Source organism: Pristis pectinata, chromosome 33 (assembly GCF_009764475.1).
Source record: "Pristis pectinata isolate sPriPec2 chromosome 33, sPriPec2.1.pri, whole genome shotgun sequence".
Classification (NCBI taxonomy): domain Eukaryota; kingdom Metazoa; phylum Chordata; class Chondrichthyes; order Rhinopristiformes; family Pristidae; genus Pristis; species Pristis pectinata.
In genome coordinates, this window is record NC_067437.1 from 7,473,802 (window position 1) to 7,485,173 (window position 11,372).

The window sequence follows — 11,372 nt, forward strand, 5'->3', positions numbered from 1 at the left end:
TTTTCTGACAAATGCCAGTCAAGGTCATCGCTTGCAATGTCCTTGACGTAAGGAATATTGTCCCTGTCGCCGCAGCCAGAGACACCACCATGGGGGCAGGTTGGCCAACTCTGCACCCCGGCTCAGGGGTACTGAGGCTAAAGGCTGAGACACAGGCCAACAGGCAGAGATCTGTAGGATCCTAGAACATGGGACAATACAGGGACAGGCCCTTCAGCCCATAGTGTCCATGCCAACCACGATGCCAATCGGAACTAATCCCAACCACCTGCACAATGGTCCATATCCCTCAATTCCCAGCCTGTTCATGTGTCTGAATACCTCAAACATAGGATCACAGAAAAGTACAGCGCAGGAATTGGCCCTTGCCAACCATGATGCCTATATCTTCCATAGATATCTCTCTCTCCATGCCTTTCCCATCCAAGTACCTGTCAATCTACCTGCTTTCCTTCAAAGAGTACCATGCACCACTGGGGTCAGGCAAACTTACCTCTATCTCACGGAGGTCAGTCATCAACTCTCAGACAGTTCCCCATACCTCCTCTTGGATTATGACCCATCAAACATCAGGCCACGGTCTCCCGGAGAGTCATGGACCTCAGTTCAGGAAATCTTCCCTCCACAAATTCCAGCCTCACACAGCCCTCTTCTGTCTCCTAGCCAAGAACCACAAGCAGGACTGCCCTGGCAGACACATTCGTTCAGCCTGCTCCTGCCCCACTGAACTTATTTCTTCCCACCTTGACTTTATCCTTGATGATGAGCCTTTGCTCAAAAGGTGCTTCATTAGGTTGTTTAGACAATTCCATCTTTGAAGCAAAAGTAAATAAGTGTACGAGAGTGGATCACATACCAAGGGGCAGTTCCACAGACAGAGTCCACTCACCGTTATACAAAAGAAAATAACAAGGAAACCTTCACTCTTTTTAATGTCCTCTTAGCCTTGCACTTGCACCTGCCATGAGACTAGAAAAACAAGAATATTTATTCCACAACATTATTTTCCTCTTACCCAAAGATGTTACTGTAAGAGGAGTGCATCAATGTTCTCAGTCCCAATACATCAGATGACATCCTGTGCACATCAACAGATTGGAGGTCTTTTCCCCACCGTACACCAACTGGGATTTCTTTAGACCAACCGGCAGCCTGTTCTACCAATGCCAGACATTTGGGGTGTAGGATTTCTACAAGAGTTGTCCCAAACTTCCACCCCAACAAGGTCACTTCTCTGGAAATAGCAAAAGGAGAAACAGGCACTGTCGGAAATTGTACCCCTTGGTTTTGTCTCAAGCGAAAGCATTTATTTCTGAGTGTAGGTCAACTGGGTTTGAGGCAGGGACCTACAGGTACCAGACCAGAAACTTGGTCAAGTGCATGAGGTGGAGGACACATTGGAAGAGTCACAGCAGCAAGTCCTAACTTTGAAGGAAGGAGCAGTTGTGCTTGGGATCGAACCGGCGCCGCGTCTGACCCAGGGAGAATCTTGTTCCGGCCGTCTCTCACCCTGACGCTCCTACCTTAGATGGCCACAGACAGGAAACTCCACAGGTTACAGCATACTCCTTCATCCCTGTGTTCTATGACCGAGTCCTCGTCATATTCTGCTGAAAATAAAGACTTCAATTTCTTCCACTGCTGGGATTTAGTGCAACATCTACACCACTCTGATGCTACAACATCACAGTATCAGAGAGGCTGCTGTGTGCATCTTGTATAGAAGGAAGTGTAGGCTAAACTGAGTTTTGGCTTTTTATTGCAGTCTGTCACATGCATGGAGTTGCATCCAATGGTGATTCTTCAGGCTGAAGCTGTGGGAAGATCCTGGCTGTATAATGGCCAAGATTCAGTCAGGGGGTGGAAGTGGGAATTGTAAGTGCAAGTCTCAGGACGAGCGAATAACAAACCTCAGGTGCAATGCTTGGGGAGGGGAGGGGGTGGTGGGGGGTGTTGAGGGACCTGCAGGAGCAGACTGATTCAAGCAGTCTGGACCTTGCTCCAGATCATTCTCCAGCTCCTACTGGAAGCCGGGTGCTTTCCTTCCTGACCAGTGAGTGGCAGTGGGAATCACACAGGATAACTGGAAGGGATTGGGGAGATGGGGGTGGATCCCAGAAGGAAGGCCAAGGCTTCTTCATGAACCTGGCGATTTCCTGCTTCGTTCTTCAGGATTATAACGCAAATGAAATTCTGCGGGTCCTCCTCTGGCAGATTCAGGGGAAGTCATTGGTGCTGGGCCTGAGCAGAGAATCTGCACAAACCTCGTAAGGCATCATGAACATCATCTCATCCCAATTTACTCCGCACCTTAACCTGCAAGCCAATGCTCTCATGTGGGATCCTTGTCTGATTATGCCTCAATTTTGAAATTCCCATTCTTGGGTTCCGATCCCTCCTTGGCCCCACTCACGTCTCAAGCCTCCTCCAAACCCCCCATGTTGTTTTGCTCCTCCAAATTTCATCCCTGACAGCCACACCTTCTCCTGACAAGGTCCCAATCTCTGTCATTTCCTCCCTAAACTCACAAGGGCACAGTGTGTGTGCGAAACAAGGCCTTTGCCCCACCATGTCCATGATGACCATGAAGTACCTACCTACACTGATCCCATTCACCAGCACTTGGCTCAGCCCCTTTGATGCCTTGGTGATTGAAATGCTCGTCTACAACACTCCCGCCCTCAAACTTTCCTACCTCAACTTCCGTCCCTACTCCCTGCTCATAGAAACCTGCCACTGACCAAACTTTGGCTCATGTGTTTTTGTGGCTTGGTGTCTGATTTTGTTTGATAACTTGCCTGTCAAGCACCTTGGGTCATTTTGCTATGTTGAAGGCCCTATATAGTTGCAAGTTGTTTGATATATTGTCGATGCCACAGTGACAGATGTTGATGAAATACAGGACAAAACACTGACAAGGCATCAAGTAACACGATACTGAAACAAACATTCCAGACATCTCACGACCTGCTCAGACCATCAGCAAAGGGGTAATCATGGGGACCAACCACAAAATACAGAGTGCTTTACTGCACTGGCAAACCAAAATACCCATTCCCCGAGGCAAATATTATCTTAAATTGACTGCTGTGTCCTTGTTTGCTGTACTCAGGCTTAGGCTGCTCTGGTTAAACATTTACTGAAGTTATTTCAAGTCTGCTGGTAGGTTATGTAAATAGGACAGGTCTAGCAAAGGCTGATGTATTAATGCAAACTACACACTGACAGCACGTCAAGCACACCCGACATTCCCAATGGTGAACATTGCTGACCAGCACAAACATTGCCAGCCTTCTGGGGTACATGAGAGTTGCATTTCTATAGCATCTGTCACAGCCTCAACCTGCCCCAAGATGTCTTCCCAACAATGAGATACTTTTGAAGTTTCTGCCAGGGTCACGTGGGGAACATGGAGGCCAAAAAAAAAACCCACTGGAGGAACTCAGCGGGTCAGGCAGCATCTGCAGAGGCAGAGGGATGGTCGACGTTTCGGGACTGAGAACGTGGAGGGGAGATAACCAGTGTAGAGAGTGGAGGGGGAGGAGGGGGGAGGCAGGAGCTGGCAAGCGATGGGTGGATCCAGGTGAGGAGGGGTTGATGGGCAGATGGAGCTGGGTGGGAGAGGGATGGGGGAGATAGCGACAGACACCAGGAGGTGATAGTGGAGACAGCAAAGGGCTGCAGATGGTGGAATCTGAAGGTGGAGAGTGGAACCAGATAGGTGAGGGGTGGTAGGCAGATGGGAACGGTGGGGGGGAGAGGAAGGAATAGGGAACCAAGTGGGTTGAGTGTGTGAGTGATAGATGGAATGAGGTGGGAGAGGGGAAACTGGACTGGGAGTTGTGGAGGGGAGAGGGGTTGGAAAGTGGAGGGGGAGTTGAGAGGACCTGGGTGGTTCAGAATGAGAGAGAAAGGAATAGAGGGAGCGTGAGTAACCTTAACTTGGAGAACTCAATGTTCATATGGTTGGGTTACAGACTCCTGAAATCGGAGAGTTGGAAAACATGGATGGCAACCTGCACACAGCAAGTTCCCCCACACACTGTGGGCAGATAATGTATTTTACTATTTAGTTACTGGCCAGGGCACCAGAGCTAACTCCCACACTCTAAAATATTGCCACGGGGGACAGATGATAAGGCATTGATTTCATATCTGATCTGAAAGATGGCACCTTCAACAATGAAGCATTCCCTCAGTACCTCACCTGAACATCAGCCCAGATGTTTGCATCTGTGGAGATCGACTTCAGTCTCGAGGGGCAAGTGCATTACCCAGCTTGCACGGTCTCCAGAGTTCCAGAAGAAAATAACTCGACACTAAACAACTTATTTCATTTCCTTGGACTAAGGTCATTTACATTGAAAAAAATGGAGAGGACAAAAGAGAGTGTTTGAGAACAATCATCAAATGAAACAGTGACACACACAGTGAGGGTACAAGGAGCATCTTGGAGAAGGTGAGTGTGGGGAAGAGAGATGTAGAACACAGAACAGTACAGCACAGGAACAGGATATTTGCACCAAACACAATGCCGAATTAAACTAAATCTTTACTGCCTTCACACGATCCATATCCCATTTCCATGTGTTTATCTAACAGCCTCTTGAACACCACTATCACAGCTGCTTCCACCACTACCCCTGATGTGTCCCAGGCCCCCACATATCTCCTTTAAACTTTCCCTCTCTCACCTTAAATGCATGTCCTCTAATACTTGATATTTCTACCCTGGGAAAGATTCTGACTGTCTACCCTATCTATGCCTCTCATAACTTCTATCAGGTTTGCCCTCAGCCTCCAACACTCCAGAGAAAACCACCCAAGTTTGTCCAACCTCTCCTTGTAGCTCATACCCTCTGATCCAGGCAGTATCCTGGTAAACCTCTTCTGCACCCTTTCCAAAGCCTCCACATCCTTCCGGGGCGACCAGAAATGCACACAATACTCTAACCAAAGTTTTATACAGCTGCAATGCAACTTCTTGACTCTTATACTCAATGCCCTGACCAATGATGGCAAGCATGCCATATGCCTTCTTTAACCCCATCTCCTTGCGTGGCCACTATCAGTGAGCTATGGACTTGTACCCCAAGATCCCTCTGTACATCAAACAGAAACTGGTGCAATAAGTTTGTGGAAAACATCCTACTAGAGATGGCAGCCCAACATACAGTCCAGATCCATGTAACTCGAATCAGACAGAGGCTCCATACTGGTCTCACTGTGGTTTAAAGTTTGACTGATTACTATTAGTGATTAACTAAACCTTGCAAAACTGCACTCTGCAACATCAAGTGGAGAATTTAGTTAAAGGGATTGGTATCCAGTTAGCTCCACAAAGCACACAAGCATCAGGAGAGGAGTGAAAGGGAGAAATGTGGGCAGGGAGGCAAGAGAAGAGAGACAGGGATGGAATGACAAGCTCAGGTCCAGGCAGCTGAAGGTATGACCACCAACAGGGGCGCAATGGAAATCAGGGAGGATGGACAAAAACCTTAAGTTGGAGGAAGGCAGAAATCCCAGAGGACTGGAGACATCGGAGACCACAGATGTTGGAATCTGGAGGACTGTTGGGCTGGAGTGGGTTACAGAGATAGTTAGAGGCCATGGAAAGATTTAAACACCACATTGAGAATTCTAAAAGCAATAAGTTTGCCCAAGTAGTCAATGGTTCTTCAGATATGATCTTCAAGGCACACTGTAATATGATTAGATATTAAAGAGTAAAAACCAGTGATCATAATAAGTGCAGTGCATCTGTGTGAGTGGCCGGTGACAGTGAATACAGATTTCAGCCCCAAAATTTCAATGCTATAAATTACAACCAGAACCATCTTCAATTCTTTGGTGACCCACACAGCACATGCAACAGGTGTGATGATTTCACTAAAGTTAATTCATGGTTCGATGGTGAATGGGAGAACTATCACCTAAATTGAAGAGGCATTCACATCTTTGCATAAATTAGACCAAGAAGAAAGAGTTGGCCCAAATACATGGGAGAGGTTGATAAAGGAAGTCAAATAGAAGTGTTGGTGAAAGATCAGTAGGTTATAGCGACTCAGTGGAACAGGTACCCAAGTCAAAAGTCTATACACAAATTTGGTAACAATTCCACGCAAGAGATCATTAGCCACTGTGAGAGTCAGTAGAATTGTAGGTAACCTTGAGGAGAGTCCAAATATTTTTTTTAAATGTTCTAATTGTACCCGCCTCTACTGCTTCCTCTGGCAGCTCGTTCCACATACCCACCACCCTCAGTGTAAAGGAGATGGCTGGAAAGGATAAAGAGAATAACCTTGGTGGGATTTTACAAGTGAGCTGCCTATAGTGGGGCCCCCGCTTTTAATCACAAAGTTGGACGAAGCTCCATATTCAAACTTCCAGTTAAAGCAGGGTAAACTGTGCAGCTGGGAGCAGATACAAAGGGACAGGGAAAGAGTGATACCTTGCCAGACAAAGAAACGTGACATCATATACTTGGACAAAATAGATCAAAATTCTTTAAAGCCAAGGAACCAAGATTTGAGCATTCAACAAGGCTGGTGGAACATTGGCCTTAATAACAAGAGCACGGAGCAAGGGAACATTTGCATTTATAAATTCACTCCCTCTGACACATATAACACTTCACAATCAATAAAGTGCACTGGAAGACACTGAGCATTGCAAGGTTCAACAGGAAAGGGGATCAACACGGTTAATCTGTTTTACTGCCGCTGGTTGAGCAATAAAGATCAAGCAGGATAACAGTTTGAGATATCAGGAGCTTTATTCATCTCACAGCAGAAAGGGAAACACGTCCTCAGCTATGATGCTAACAACCAACTTAGTCAAAGTTAGAACACATGCAGGAGACCCCTGGAGGATCTGGACAGTACTGCTGCTGTTACGAAACCTCTCCAGTGTGAGGACTGGCACTCAACCTTGGAAAATCAGAGGAAGCCACCATCCATTCTCTAATCACATCAGCTTTCAATGTTTCCCCAGTTGGAGATCACAAGGATCTAACAGCCGCTGACAGGTCTCATGAAACTTATGGGCAAAAGCCATTCAGCCAGGCACCATGGATGTCCCCTCTGCCTTCCATTCCTCCAGCAAATCCATTTCAACTGTTGATCACTGTTTGTGAAGAGATGCTCCCATTATTGCTACTCTGAACCCACCCATCTCCATTCACAAGCATCATCCCCTCATCTCTAAACACAGTCACCTGCAGGCTAATTGGATGACCATCCACAATTTTCAGCTTAATCAGTTGCCTTTCCTGCCTTTGCAAATTCGCGGTGTATAGCAGGTTAACCTGCCACCTCTCGGCTCTTTAGTGAGGCAGGATCCTCCCTGTGTACAATCTTGTCAGCTTCAGTTTACTGAGTTGTTTTACAATTCAGTGATCCTTGTTTACCCCTAATTAATTCAGACTAATTATTTCTATTACCACATTTAATTGAAGCCTAATAGGTGTAGAGATCGTTGGCTCCCTCTTGTACTCTCTGAACATGGGCAATGCATCAACTGCTTCTAATTCAGGAGCACTTTCCAGAGTCAAATTCCACACAGAATCAGAGTTGGTACATCACAGAAGGCAGCCACTCATCCTGCCTTATCCTCACCAACTCTCTGCACGAGTAATCCAGCGAGTCCCACTTCATCCTCTCCCCAAAGCCCTGCAACGTTTGTCCCTTCCAGTTATTTATCCAGCTCCCTTTTGAACACTACAATTGAATCCGGCCATCCAGTCACACTGGCTGTCCGTTCCAAACCCCAGCCACTCACTGTCTAAAATACACTATTGTCCCCTTTGAGACTATTTTGCCAATCACCTTCATTCCAAGCCCCTCTATTTCCTGATCTCTCCACCAACAGGAACAGGTTCTCTCTCTGTACCCTTCATGATTTCAAAAGCCTCCATGGGATTCCACCCACATCTGTTCCGAGGAGGACAACCCCAGCTTCTCCACATATTCCTCAAGTCTCTCTGCAGTTCAGTAAATACCACGAGCAGCATGGAATCTCTGAAGTCCTAAGACTTTCTTCCCATCTCTATTGAAATCTTGGAATTAAATCTTGGTTCTCCTTCTTGTTTGTTTATGGGGAGGGATATGTTGCTCATTCCTGTGTCACTACTTAAGTCATCACAGTATATCCCTTGTGCAAATATGTCCAGCTCGTTTTCATACATTAATATACTACATCGATACAGCCTTCTAGGTGCTACATGCCCAATCTCCATTTTCAGTCAAATTTATAAATAGCAGCTCAGATAAATTCTGTTTCCTGTGGCTTTGTTTACCAAGCATTTCCCCCAAATTGTTTGAGGTTAGTTTGGAACTCCCCAATGAAAGTCATGTTCCTGTTCACAAACCACCCTCTTTCTGGTAAAACAAACACACATTTCTGGTGGTCTCACAAAAGGCCCCGCCAACATAATGGTTGCTAAGCCCCAGAATTATGCAGGAGGCCCCAGGAGTTATCAGCCAATGAATGACAAAAGGAATGAAACAGGTACTGGTGATTAATGGGGCAAATACAATGGGATTAGAGGAGGCAAAGAGCTGGAGGGCAGTAACTAATACATCTCAGTATCTACTGCCCAAAACTGTGTGTTAGGATCTGAAATTGTTGAACTCAAAATTGAGTCAATGAAGCAGTAAACCATGTGTTGGTCCTCAAGTGTGGGTCTAGTTTCATTGGAACAGCACCAAAGAACATGGGGAACAGTACAGTACAAGAACAGGCACACTGCGTCTGCACCAACCACGATGCCAATGGAACTAAGCCCATCTGCCTGCACATGGTTCGTCTCTCTCTATTTCCTGCCTGTTCACGTCTAAATTCCTCTTAAATGCCACCATCATACCTGCTTCTACCACCTCCCCTGGGAGAGTGTTCCAGGCACCTACCACCCTCTGTGTAAAAAAAACCTGCCTTACAAATCTCCTTTACACTTCCTCCCTCTCATCTAAACCTATGCCCTCGAGTATTTGACAGTTCCACCATGGGAAAAAGACTATCCACCCTATCTACGCCTATCACTTCTATCAGGTCACCGCTCATTCTCCAACGCGCCAGTGAAAACAACCCAAGTCCGTCCAACCTCTCCTTATAGCTCATGCTCTCTAATTCCAGACAATATCCTGGTGAACCTCTTCTTCAGAGACACCAAGAACAGTACAGTCTGGGAAGGCAAGAGATTAAAGGGTGGTGTTAGATTTGCCCAGGAAGGCGCCATGTGAAGGGGATGGTTGAAGAGCGAACCTAGCGAGCAAAGAGAAAACAGACCCTTCAGAATGCTGAAGGGAAAGACTGGCGATGGCAATGGCCTTGGAATGTAGAGGCTGCTAATACGTAAAGGCAAGAGAACAAGCACAAGGGGTACAGGTCAGGTTCTGGATGGGAGAGGGCAGCTGGACACAGAAGTGAGGAAAATGGAGCAATCGCAGTGGAGGACTTTGGAGAGAACCCCTTGGTTAAGGAAAGAAAGTCCCATTAGAAGCACTGGTGCAACGAAACAGAAGCAACGAAAACAGAAACTGAAATGCAGACCTGACAAGGAATAGAACGGGGGTGCATTGTCAGTAGCCTTGAAGTAGAACAGTACAGCACAGGAACAGGCCCTTTGGCTCAAGATGTGCCAAACTAACTAAATTAGTAATTAAATGCCTAATTACACTAATCCCTTCTGCCTACACAGTGTCCATATCCCTCCATTTCCTGCACATTCATGTGCCTATGAGCCTCTTGAACGCCTCTATCATATTTGCCTCCGCCACCACCCCAGGCAGCGCATTCCAGGCACCCACCACTGTGGGGGAAAAAAAACTTGCCCCACACACCTCCTTTGAACTTACCCCCCCTCTCACCTTAAATGCATACCCTCTGGTATTAGACATTTCAACCCTGGGAAAAAGATACCAGCTGTCAACTCTATCTATACCTCTCATAATCTCATAAACCTTATTCAGATCTCCCCTCAGCCTTCACCACTCCAGAGAAAACAACCCAAGTTTGTCTAACCCCTCCTTATAACACATGCCCTCTAATCCAGGCAGCATCCTGGTAAAACTGTTCTGTACCCTCTCCAAGCCTCCATATCCTTCCTGTAATGGGGCAACTAGAATTGAATGCAATACTCCAGATGCAGCCTAACTAGAGTTTAATAAAGCTGCAACGTAACTTCCCAACTCTTGAACTCAGTTCCTCGACTAATAAAGGCAAGTATGCCATATGCCTTCTTTACCATCCTATCAACCGGTGTAGCCATTTTCAGGGAGCTATGGACTTGGACCCCAAGATCCCTCTGCACATCAACAATGTTAAGGGTCTTGCCATTAACGGCGTACTGTCCGTTTACACTTGATCTCCCAAAGTGCAACACTTCACACTTGGCCGGGTTAAATTCCATCTGCCATTGCTCCGCCCATATCTGCAACTAACTATATCCATGTAGATCCTAGTCTAAAGCCTATCCCCAGAAATGGAAATGGAGAGCTCGAATAAGATTCAAAGATAAACCAAGCAAGGTCACAGGAGTGGAAAGCATTAGTAAAATTAATGACCGATTCTAGTTCGGAGCTGGAGCTATAAATAAAACCAAGCTGAAGTCCAAGTACGACTGAAAAAAGGAGCGCTCCGCACTTCCTGCAGAAAGACAGCGATAACCAAGACCCATAAGTTCTCACAGCAGGCAGATAAAGCTTAATCTCAAGTGGAGGGAGATAATGGTGGATGGAAATTAGTTGGAGTTTCTCTTGAAGAGAACTATCCAAGAGGGGCCCTAAACACATTCTGAAATAGTGTTGAGGGATTGCACGTCCACAGAGGAAGGAAAGTTAGGACCAGGGGAGCGTCAAGAAGTTGGAAAGTATTGAAGGAGCCATGGAAGAAAATGGGAAGAGACTCGATAGGGGAAAGAAAATTGAAACTCAAAAACCGCATGTTAGAATTTGGAAATGAACTACTGGTGTTTAAAAGGCATTTAGACAGACACACAAACATGAAGGGAATGGAGGGATATGGATCATGTGCAGGTAGGTAGGTTTAAACTTGGCATCATAGTCAGCACAGACATAATAGGCCAAAGGGCCTGCTCCTGTGCTATATCGTTCGATGCTCGAACACTGAAAATATTGTTTAAACTCAAGTCAGACAGCATCTGTGGAGAGAGAAAGTTGTTTCAGGTAAATGATCCTTCATCAGAAGCAGGTCATCAACCTGAATCATTATCTTTCTATGGAAAAGAAATGAGATGGGAAGAAAAAAAGCCCAATGAGACATGCTGAGGTGATGGATACGTCAAGGCAGTCTTGTCCGTTGATCTTGGGAAGGAGGAAGAAGCAGATTTCAGTAACAGGAGAGAAAAAAAATGA